Source organism: Ursus maritimus, unplaced genomic scaffold (genome assembly GCF_017311325.1).
Source record: "Ursus maritimus isolate PB19 unplaced genomic scaffold, ASM1731132v1 scaffold_19, whole genome shotgun sequence".
NCBI lineage: Eukaryota > Metazoa > Chordata > Mammalia > Carnivora > Ursidae > Ursus > Ursus maritimus.
Window position 1 is genome coordinate 46,757,882 of NW_024424341.1, and position 11,035 is coordinate 46,768,916.

The following is an 11,035-nucleotide window of genomic DNA, read 5'->3' on the forward strand; positions in this document are numbered from 1 at the left end:
GTTGAGTGTCTGCTTTGGCGGAGGTCATGATCTCAGGGTCCTCGGATCGAGTCCCGCATCAGGCTCCCTGATCAGCCGGAAGCCTGCTTCTCCCTCTACTCCTCCCCTCTGCTCATGATCTCTCTCCTGCTCTCGCTCTCTCAAGGAAATAAAATTAATAAAAAAAAAAAAGAAAACATGGTTTATAACTGGTCTTTGTCTCAGTTCCTGACTCAGCTTCTAAAACTGTTGTAATTTCCTGAGCGGTAGGGGGGGATAGGAGCATCTTTTGTTTTAATTTTTGGCCTTTGTGGGCAGTTCCTGGCACTGAGCTCCCGACAGCCCTGGACTCCCCAGAGTGGTGTCTTCTGCGTGCTAAGGAGCTGACTGGTGGCCCCCACACGGCTTCAGCACGGGGGCTGGCTGCCACCAAGCCCCCCCGGGCCGGTTGGAGGACTGGAGCCTTCAGCCCCAGCCCCAGGGAGGGGAGGGGGCTGGAGGTTGAGTCCATCACTGAGAGCCAGAATTTAATCAATTGTGCCTGTATAATGAAACCTCCAGAAAACCCCTGAATGATGGAGTTTGGTGAGCTTCTCGGTTGGCGAACCCATCAAGGCGGGGAGGGTGATGTACCCCCAGAGGGCATGAAGCTCTGTGTTTGCCCCACCCCCCAACCCCTCGCTCTATGCATCTCTCTTTTTTTATAGAGCTGTTAGAGTCTGGGCACATGGCTCCTTCTAGGAGACTGTATTTTATTTATTTATTTAAGCAAACCCTATGCCCAGTGTGGGGCTTGAACTCACCACCCTGAGATCAAGAGTTGCGCGCTCTACGGGCTGAGCCAGCCAGGCGCCCCTGTGCACGTCTTCTACTTGTCTATTCCTGAGCTGCATCTTTGATAATAAACTAGTTACCATCAAAGCACTCTCCTGAGTCCTGCGGGCCATCCCAGCAAATTGTCAAACCCGAGGAGGGGGTTGTGGGAACCCCCGGTTCACAGCCATTTGGTCAGAAGTACGGTGGTGAATTGGGACTTGGAGCTGGCGTCTGAAGTGGGGGGCAGTCTGGTGGGAGTGAGCCTTAACTCACAGGGTCTGACGCAGTCTCCAGGTACACGGGGTCAGAAGGGACCTGAATCCCTGGACACTCGGTGTCTGGAAAGTTGGAGAACTGGCTGTGGGTGTGGGAATCCCCCGACATTTGTGGAGAACCGCCCGTAGTAGAAACAGCACAGGGACATGCCCAGATCCCAGGGGGAGGTGGGTTACTATGGGAAGGAACGGGGGAGGCAGGGTGAACGGATTTAGGATGGGCTCTTGGCCATTAGGGGATGTGCCTGGTTGTCTGGGCCCTGGTGATTAGGGCAGAGAAGAGGGGGCCATGCAGGGGCGGGGGTCTGCAGAGGAAAGGCACACTCAAAGGCCAGTTTGCTGTTTCTAGGAATGAGCTAGACCTGAAAAGGGCCGTCCCTCCAGAGTCAGCCAGACGCCAACATGTCAAAGCACCAAAACCACAGAGTAAAAGATGATTAACACACCCGCTGTCCCCAACGACTTCAATGTCTCGAGACAGTTTGGGCTGTCTCTGTTAGGGGAGGGGGAGGCAGCTACGGGCATGCAGGGGTAGAGGCCAGACCTGTGCAGCGCAGAACGGCTCCCCCCACAACCCGCCACAGAACGACTCCGCTCCTGATCCCAGTCCTGCTGAGGTTGAGAAACCTTGCTCGAGAACAGACCGAAAGAGCTTATTTTTCCCACAGATGATTCACGAATTCGGGAGACTTTCCCCGGGACCTCCTGTGTTCTGGGCCTCGCGCTGGAGCAGGTGGCAGAACGACCCGGGGCCTGCTGGCGCTGGCTGGCTGCAGACCCCGAGGTCCAGGAGGCCCTGGACAACAGCCCTGGAAAGAGTGGAATGAAGCAAAGGGCTCCCTGTGCCAACCGCTTATATGCCTGTCCCTGAGTCTTGGATTTGGTGAGAAACATGAGTAATTGTTTTGTTGGGCTGAGCAGGGGAGCATCTGCTGCGGAAGGCCTACCCCCCCTGCACCTCCTGCTGGCCTTGCGTCCTCGGGGAGGCAGGCCCACCCGCACCAGTGACCGGCTCTCCCTTCCATGGTGCACGAGTCCTCCGTGAATGAATGAGTGAGCGAAGGAATGCATGCCCGCGAATCCCAAGTACGTCTTCAAGGAATAGTGAATACATGCAGAGGGAGAGGCAAGAACGATTTGTTTTTGAATCTCCCTCATGCCTTCCTTAACAATATAACACGGCGGAGGAAAATACCTACGGACCACCTCTGCGGGAAAACAAGGTGGGCAAGTGTCTGGGTGAACCCCGAAACGCTAGCAGAGGGGCTCAGCCAAATACAGACGTCTTAGTCGCAGTCCCGGCGTCATGCAGGGAATCTATGAAGGCACGCGAAGAGGCGCTGACGCGGGTCGGGGAGGACTAGACATTTTTAAGAAGTTATTTTAAATGTAAATTTTTTAAAAAGTAAAAAAAAAAAAAGGAGATATTTTAAAAATGACAGCTGAATTGTAATAGGAACGAACAGACCCACAGAACACATGGTAGGTGACAAGGAAGATGGGAAGAAGAAGGAAAAAAAAAAAAAACCCCAACCAGATATAAATGAGGAGGATACAAACCATTCCCCAGAAAGTGAGAGGACAGAGGAGGGACGAGGAAAGAGCTAAAGAAGAAAAACCGAAGCAAGGCAGGGAAACAAAGAATAAAAGCAAGAATCTAAAAAAAACTTTTCCCAAATTCAAGATTTGGGCTTTCAAACCAAAGGGCCTAGGTTGTAACTAGAAAAGTCGACCAAAACCAGTCCTCAGCATGACGCATTCTAGAGAAAGTACTGGTTGGCCTTTTTTTCTTTTTTTTTTTTAAGAGGAAAACAATTACGTAGACATCTGAGCAATAGATCAAGTTGACTTAGAAGGGAAAGAAAATTCGATCAGCATCAGAGGTTCTGACCGCAGCGCTGTGTTCCAGGAGAGAGTGGTTTGGTCCCTGTACGATACCCAGCAGCATATTTAAACAAACGAACAAAAATACATCTTGGTGAGTGGGGGATGCAAGGATGACCCAGATTAGGAAATCAGTAATTTATCATCTTAAGAGAGATAAGTAGAAAAAAATCCTATGATCATCCCCAGACATGCTAAAGGGGCGTTTGACAAAATGCAATATCTCCTCTTGTTGGCACATGAGATAGAATGTGATGGTTCTTGAAAATATTAGATAGCTTCGCCCGGAATTCAGGATCTCAGTGAATAAATATTCGCGTAAAGAATACACCAGAAGCTAAACCTAAGTCAGGCCCAAGAGGAGAGCCCCACTGTCTGGGGACAGCATGGTTTCCGCTGTGTGCTGGCGAGGACGACTTCCCACCCACCTGTCAGCATTTGGGAAAATATTGATTTTTCGGGTCTGCCCCCAGGTTTCCCCACAGGTGAAAGGAATCCAGTTGCAAATGAGCCAGCACGACCATTTGCCAGGAATTCTGTGCCCACCTGCAGTGTGTCAAGAACTCCACTAGGGCAAGCCCAGACGGACTGGGGGTGGGGGTGGGGGTGGGGCATGGGGACAGTGGGCACACATCTCATCTCGCTTCCTTGAGGGGCTCTCAGCACACACTGCTGCTCCTTTCTTCCAGACTCCAGATGAGATTGTGTCTGGGGAAAACCACCCAGGGGAATGCAACCTCATCCCTTTGCCCCCACTGTCTCCTCCAGAGGGCATGGTGTGCCACTTGGGGCATGCCACGGACTGGTGGAGATGTGGGACCCTTGCCCAGCTGGTGCTCGCTTCCCCTCTCTCCCTTTCCCCTTCCCTCCTTGGGTCTGTCTCCTTCCAACCTCCCTCCCTTACTCTTTAAGGAAGTTAATTGTTTGCCCTGCCTTTAAATAACCCTGTTATCCGGTGGCATTGGAAATACCTGCTACCTCACTCAGAGCTGAACCCTTGAGGAGAATCACCTCCACGAATGGTTTGCCGAATAAAGGTGTCTCACGCCGCCCAGCATCCTGAGACATGTGATCACCGTCAGTTTTGTGTAAGAGAACAAAGGCAGGCTCTCATTTGCATGCCTAAGTGCTTTATCGTGTTACAGGAACTTTGCTTACCTTGCTCCTCCGCAGCCAGTGCGTGGCTCGCAGATGATTTCCAGGAGCTGAGGCTCGGTTACTCAGCGGTGAGTCATTTGCAAGTTGACAGGGCCGGCTCACCTGGCTTCCGCTCCCCCCGCCGGGCTGCCCGGGTTGGCACCTGCTGTGTCGGAGCGCCCTCTGCCGGCGGCGCGGGCCCTCGGCAGCCGTGGCCGGCCCCGCGGCGGAGGTCAGAGGTCAGCCTGCAAAACCCAGCCGGGGGCCTCGCCTCCTTGGCCTCTAGGGACATAATCCCGAATTTGGTGGCCACTATCCTCCGGAGCTCAGAGGCTTTTGTTTTCGATTTTATTTTATTTTATTTTATTATTTTTTAAATTTTTATCTTTTATTTTTTAAATTTATTTTTAATTTAAAATTTTAAAAAATATTTTATATTTTATATATTTTTATCTTTATTTTATTTTATGATTTTTTTTCCCCTGATTGACTGCTGGGCAATTCCACTGAAGATAACATCCTGCACGGGGAGCCTGGCCGGCTCAGTCGGAAGAGCATGCCTCTCTTCTCACGGTTGTGAGCTGCAGCCCCTTGTTGGGTGTAGAGATGACTTAAATAAATAAACTTAAAAATATGTATAACGTTGTTGGATTTTCAGCGACCGGTAACTATGTGACTCGCCCCTCACTGCGCTCGGCTGTGGAGGCTGACTCCCACCTGCCCTGCGTGGTGCCCATTAACTCTCTTGAGTGTGCGCAAGTGTGTGGGGCCAGCACTGGTCCGAGCAGGTTTTCACACTAACTTTGGCCAGAATTGCTCCTAAAATGAGCTGGACGGAAGAGTTACTCCTGCGGAGACCATATCTCCGCTGGGCAACAAAACCAGGGCACTTTTTATTGGAGGCCCGAATCGAGAGCACGCTACCTGTCGGATAAGGCGGCTTGTTGCTTTTGAAAAGGTCTGGAATACGCATTCATAGAATCAACTAGTTTTTTTCCTGTCTGTTGGGCTCCACTGATACGGACCTTTTGTTTTTTTTCTTGCTAAACCACTTTGAGGGAGTTAGAGTGTGGGCCCCCTCTTATTACAAATCACAGTATCACAGATCCCCAGTCACGGCTTCCCCGACACTGGGCCACAAGCACGCACTTACCTGCTCACCCAGCTAGGAAGGGCCGTATCCGCAATCCTGTCCTCCGAGAACCCCAGCAACAAACACACCTTCCTTCCAAGGCTTCTCATCACATCCCCGTGTGATGTGGGGTATCTGTTCATTTTAAACAAGCCTAATTCCAAGTTTTAGAAAAGATTTTATGTATTTATTTGAGAGAGAGAGAGAGCGCTCACGTGTGCAGGAGCCTGGGGGAGGGGCAAAGGGAGAGGGAGAAACAGACTCCCTGCTGAGGGGGCTTAGTCCCAGGACCCCGGGATCATGACCTGAGCAGAAGGCAGACACTTAACCAACTGAGCCAGCCAGGCGTCCCAAGGCTAATTCATATTTTTAAGGCTTAGAGCATGATCTTTTCTGAAATGTGAAATCATAGTGTCCATATGTATTTAAAAAGGAAATGTGTCAAAGATATTATTTAATTAGTGAGGGAACTAGTAAGATGTCATCAGTGCTGAGTGTTTTCTTAAATTACATACATATGCATGTGTGTGTGTGTGAACACATATCCTGGATTTCTTATTTATTTTATTACTATTATTTTTTGGTGCGAAAAAAGTGGTTTTATTAAAACACGGGGACACGACCCATGAGCAGAAGGAGCTGCCCTCCCAGATGCCACCCCAGCGCCCCGCCCAGCCCCCCGCCCCAGGCAGGCGTGGAGATAGTCTGTAATGAACGAAGTCCATCATGAGCCTGCATGTGGTGAATGTAAGATACGACGAATATCTAACGGGTGAAGACACAGGCCAAGCCAGAGAGCGGGGCTCAAGTGCAGGGGGCTGTGCCCCCGCTGCAAACCCACCCACCAGACGGCACTCCCGCGGCTGCGCTCCCCCGCTGGAGCCCTTCCACGCGGCCGCAGCCAGCTGTCCTACGGCGGCGTCCGCAGCACCGGCCTCCACCTGCCCTCATCGGGGCTCCTCGTGGGCTTTCTCCTTCCCCCATCCCGGTGGCCTCCCGGGGCTACAGGAGCTGCCCCACCACGTCTCCGAACCCCACGCAGACCTCCACAGTGGGGCTGCTTTCTCCAATACCACACGCCGCCCCGCCCCCGCCCCGTGAGCCCCTCTGTCTGCTGCCTTAGCAACGAGCTGGTGCAGGGATTTGCAGATCAGGGGGAGAAGGTTTTCCTCTAAAAACTTCAGGGCATAAGCTTTGCAGATGACTGCTTGCTACTTGCTTTTTTTTTTTTTTCCAACGAAGGCAATTTTTTCCCCCACTTAAACAGGGAGGAAAAAAATTGTTAGTTTAAGAGCTGACTGTGGTTACAGTTGTTCATTCCAGGAGAATGGAAGATGGAAAAAAAAAATGGCTTTTTTGCTCCGGAAACCATAACCTTCTGGCATAATGCTGGAGGCTGTTGGTCACCCTGCCTCTCCAGGTCCTACTTTAGCAAAAGAACACTTTTGATTTTATCTGAGCGCCTGATGGCCTCTTAAAGACATTTGCCACCCTGCCTTGCAGCTGCCTTGGTCATGTGACGGTTTTGGAAGATTGGAGTAGAAGGGGGATGATCTGTGTAATGTATGTGTGGACTGTGGTTTCCTAAGAAAATTGCCTGCTCTCCATTTTTTTCCTTCCATCCTCCTGCTGCATGGGGTCTGGGGAGAGCCGCCGGCTGCCTTAGGCGGGGGTGTGGAGGCATCCAGCAGCCTGGTCCGCGGTGAGCCTGGAACAGAGCCACCTGCTGGCCTTGAACCAGCACGCACTTCTCTTGTGGGAGAAAGGCCTGTCCTAGCTCACTGCGTGGATTCTGGGATTCTGCGTGACATCAGCTTGGCAAGCTTTTCCCTACTCATCCGGCTCCAAAAGTAGATTCCCAGAGCAGAGCCGTGAGTGGGGAAGTCCGGATAAAGGGACAGAATGGAGAGGGTGTTCCCAAGACCACAGCTGTTTGGGAATCCTAGAGCTGGTGGGAGGGATCCATTCTCCCCTCCCTGAGCGTGGTCCCAGCTCAGACCTCCCTCCAGTTCACCTGGAACAAACCTGACTTAGCTGGCCGATGTGTGGGTTCCTGGTGGTTGTTGACTAACTGGGTGAGGACAGTAGAGAATTCCACACCATGCTAACTTCTGCCAAGTGCCCTCCTCCTGCATTCGGGGAGAGAGCTTGTAATGGAGACGCATGACCTGGTTGGAGGTGTTAGGGACAGGAGAGACTGTCTCTGAGTGCCTCCCACTACTGAGTTTTAAGATCATCAGCAAGTGGCCTGCTCTGCCTGGACGGTCAGGGCAGAAACAGTGGGATCCTGGAGGGCTGGGCTCCGGAACACTGCCCCCGAGCCCCGTGGGGAAGGGGCCTGCCGGGCTGGGCACTTCCTCCAGGGTCTGTGGTCAGAGGCGGTGAGGACACAGCTACGCAGGAAGTTTCACAACCCTTGTGCGCAGGCCCAGCGAAGGTGTGTTTGTGACCGCCGGCCGGAGAGGTCTGGGCAGTGGGAGCAGGGACTGGTGAACTCGGCAGCTTGGGGTGCTAAATGATGGTCTGCAGGTGACTTCACTTCCTCAGGCCCCAGTGGACCCCAAATTGGAGGAGTCACCTGGTAGGTCAGTAAGTGTCCTTCCAGTGGACCTTGGAGCCAGACGGATGGGAGTTTGGAAGTCGTGTCCAAACAGGCACACTGTTTGGGACTCCCCCCGGGCCTTGGTTTCCCCATCTGTAGGCTGAGGATGATTTCCACCTATGGCCAGCTGCCTCTGAGCTGGTGATGCTGGTGGTGATGACAGCCGTGGTGAGTGCCCCAAGGGGGGACACTCGATGTCCTCTCTATGTGACAGCAACAGTGAAGGTTGACCCCCACCGTGGCCTCTCACAGGGCAGTCTCTGGTCTCACCCAGTGCCACCTACGGACTTGGTGTTTTGTCCCATCTCTTGTAAAAGCAAATCCAGCTTACGTTGGGACGTAACGTGGATCCTGCTGCCGATGGGAGTGGAGGCAGAGAGAGCTTTCAACGTTCACCATAGAGCAAAGCAATCAAAGTCCCCGTGAGTCACCCCCATAAACCCACCGACAGTTCCCTCCAGGCACCTGACACCTGTTTCTTTTCCCTCTGGCTTTCCCAGCCTGGCTTCTAAAACTCCTTTTCACCCTGGGTGGTTTAGCGCCGTCTGCGAACACACACGCCTCACACCTCAACATGTGTGCAGGTCTTGCACCTAAGTGACTTTTCAGAACGTTCCCTCGACAGAAACAGGTCTCTTCTAGAACGGGGACAAGGGAATTCTGTTGCCAGAAAAAATACGGTTTCTCTGTGCCTTTACAGTATTAACATAAGAATGTGCTTCCTAGCAGAAATACTTGGGGAGTTTTTTGAAAACATGTATCTGATGGCCTCACATCCCACCCCCGGACCCCCCAACAAAGATGCTGACTCAGGAGGGCTAAGAAGGGGCCCATGTAATATACATATTACGTTCCTATATTTATAAATTATAATTTATAAATCCTTATAATTTCATATATAAATACAAAATATTTACACTGTATATGTATATTTGAAAACTTTATTTATGTGTATACACACACACATATATATACACATATATAATATATATAATTTTTTAAAATTTCCCTGGGGGCACCTGGGGGGCTCAGCTGAGTGTCAGACTCTTGATTTCAGTTAAGGTCATGATCTCAGGATCCTGGGATTGAGCCCCGCATCGGGCTCCCCACTGAGCTCGGAGTCTGCTTGAGATTCTCTCTCTCCCTCTCCCCCTCCCCCCTGCTGTCTCTCTCTCTCTTTCTCTCTCTCAAATTAAAAAAAAAAACTTTCCCCTGGGTGTCATGATGTTCACCTCTAGCTGAGAACCAAGAGGAGGAAGAGAACACCAGCTTTGAACGGGTTTAGACTTGGTCTGCCTTTTACTCTATTGGTCATGTGACGCTGATCAAGTCTTTTCCACGGATTTATTTTCTCACACATACAAGGGGTTAGCAATAGTCCCCACTTAAGGGCCGTAGTGCAGATTCTGTGCAATAATATAGTCATGTGCTCTGTGCCCCACACATTCATTCATTCATCCACTCACTCCTGCATTCATGTATTTATAGAACTCATTTATTCAAGCACTGAGAGGATCTCCTGTGTGCAGGGTGCTGGGAACACGGTGGTAAACGTGGGCAGACACCACTCTGCTCTCATGCTGGAGACGGTGAGTCTGCGTCACACCTGAGCCCATGGCCAGCCTCGCCCACTGCCTGCTGGCTCCCGTACGAGTCAGTCACAGCAAAAACGAACACCTGACTTCTACAGACGACCTGTCACATAGTTCATTAGATCTTCACACTGATACTATGAAGGAGGTGATGTTATTATGCTCATTTTTTTCAGGGAGGAAACCGAAACTTGCAGAAGGGAGTGGTTTGCCCCAGGTCCCAGGGCTAGCACAGGTGAGAGCCGAAATTCACACTGGGTCTGTCTGACTCCAGGACCGTGGTCTTTCCACTGCATCACACCACCGCAGGCTTGAACTTTCGTGACAAGAATTTTAGAGTTTGTCATCACGACCCCCTTGACGCTAGATTCAGGAACTGGGGACTGGGTCAGTCTTAGTCTGGAAACATGGTAGGAGCAAATGGACCAGGTGGCAGGGCATAGCAAGCATTCTTTCACCTGTTGAACTTACACCAGGTGCCAGGTGCCGGGTTCTGGCCAGTGAAATGCAAGTCAAAGTGGGCTGGTTTCTGAGCAGGCATTTGCTCTTCCTGATAAAATGATAGCACCCTTTCCCCATTGACGTCTGCCCTGATCATGGTTGGGATGCCGGAAGCTGTGGCGGACATCTTAGGATGAGGCGTCAAGCATGACGACGAAGGTGGATGCCAGGGATGGAGCGGAATACACAATGGAGAGAGCCGGGGTCCCTGAGAGTGCTGGTGTGACACTGAGCAGCTGGCCTTCAGCTTTGTCCTATGGGAAAAATAAAACCTACTTACTTAAATCACAGTGGAACTGACAGGTAAATACCAAAACTAAGTTGTAGAAATCATCAAAATTCATGTTGCACCCACACAATCATGAAATACGTTATTTTTGTCATATTTAGAAGCAGCCCTATCTGGACAGTGGGTGATATTCTTAACCTTAATGTTAGCTTCCTTGACCCTATGATCTAAGAAACTTCTCTTGAACCTCTGCCAATTACATGGCTCTCTAGCAAAGTGTCTACAAACGGTGGAAGGATTATAATGTTCTAGGGCTTCCTCTGCCTACTGGGGATATTATTTCGCCCATGCATTCTCTGAGTCCCCAAAAATGAGACTCAAGGGAAATCCACTCACACAAGACATTCCTGAGAACGGCAGGCTTTACTGAAGATTCCGTGGAGGGACAGAGGAGAGATTTATATCACTGAAATGACAGAGATATTTTAAAAATTAATTTTAAAAAATGACAGTTTGCAGAACACCCATCACTGTTAAAAGTGTTCGCAAGGGGGGTGGGGGATGGGGTCACCAGGTGACGGGCATTAAGGAGGGCATGTGTGGTGATGAGCACTGGGTGTTGTATGCAACTAAGGAATCGTTGAACGCTACATCAGAAGCTAATGATGTACTATATGCTGGCTAACTGAACATAATCAATCAATCAATCAAATAAAATATAAAGTGTTCTCAAGGGCTCTCGTGGGTACCTCGACTTGTTCTAGCCTCTCCTTCTGTCTTTCATTCCCCTTCTCCCCATCGTATGGACACCTGCTCAGCATCTGGGTCCCACTCTTCTGGTTACAGAAGTGTCCCCCCCTTCTCTCCTCCACCCCCTCCATCCCCCCC

At 50.9% G+C, this 11,035-nt stretch overlaps 1 long non-coding RNA gene across 1 annotated transcript in view; it reads right to left on the minus strand.

Moving 5' to 3' along the window:
* Nucleotides 1-9,057: 9,057 nt before the first annotated feature.
* Nucleotides 9,058-11,035, minus strand: part of LOC103672891 — a 10,931-nt gene continuing 8,953 nt past the window's right edge. The window contains exon 3 of the long non-coding RNA XR_571267.2: nt 9,058-10,172. This is a non-coding gene — a long non-coding RNA (uncharacterized LOC103672891). The remainder of the gene's footprint in view (nt 10,173-11,035) is intronic.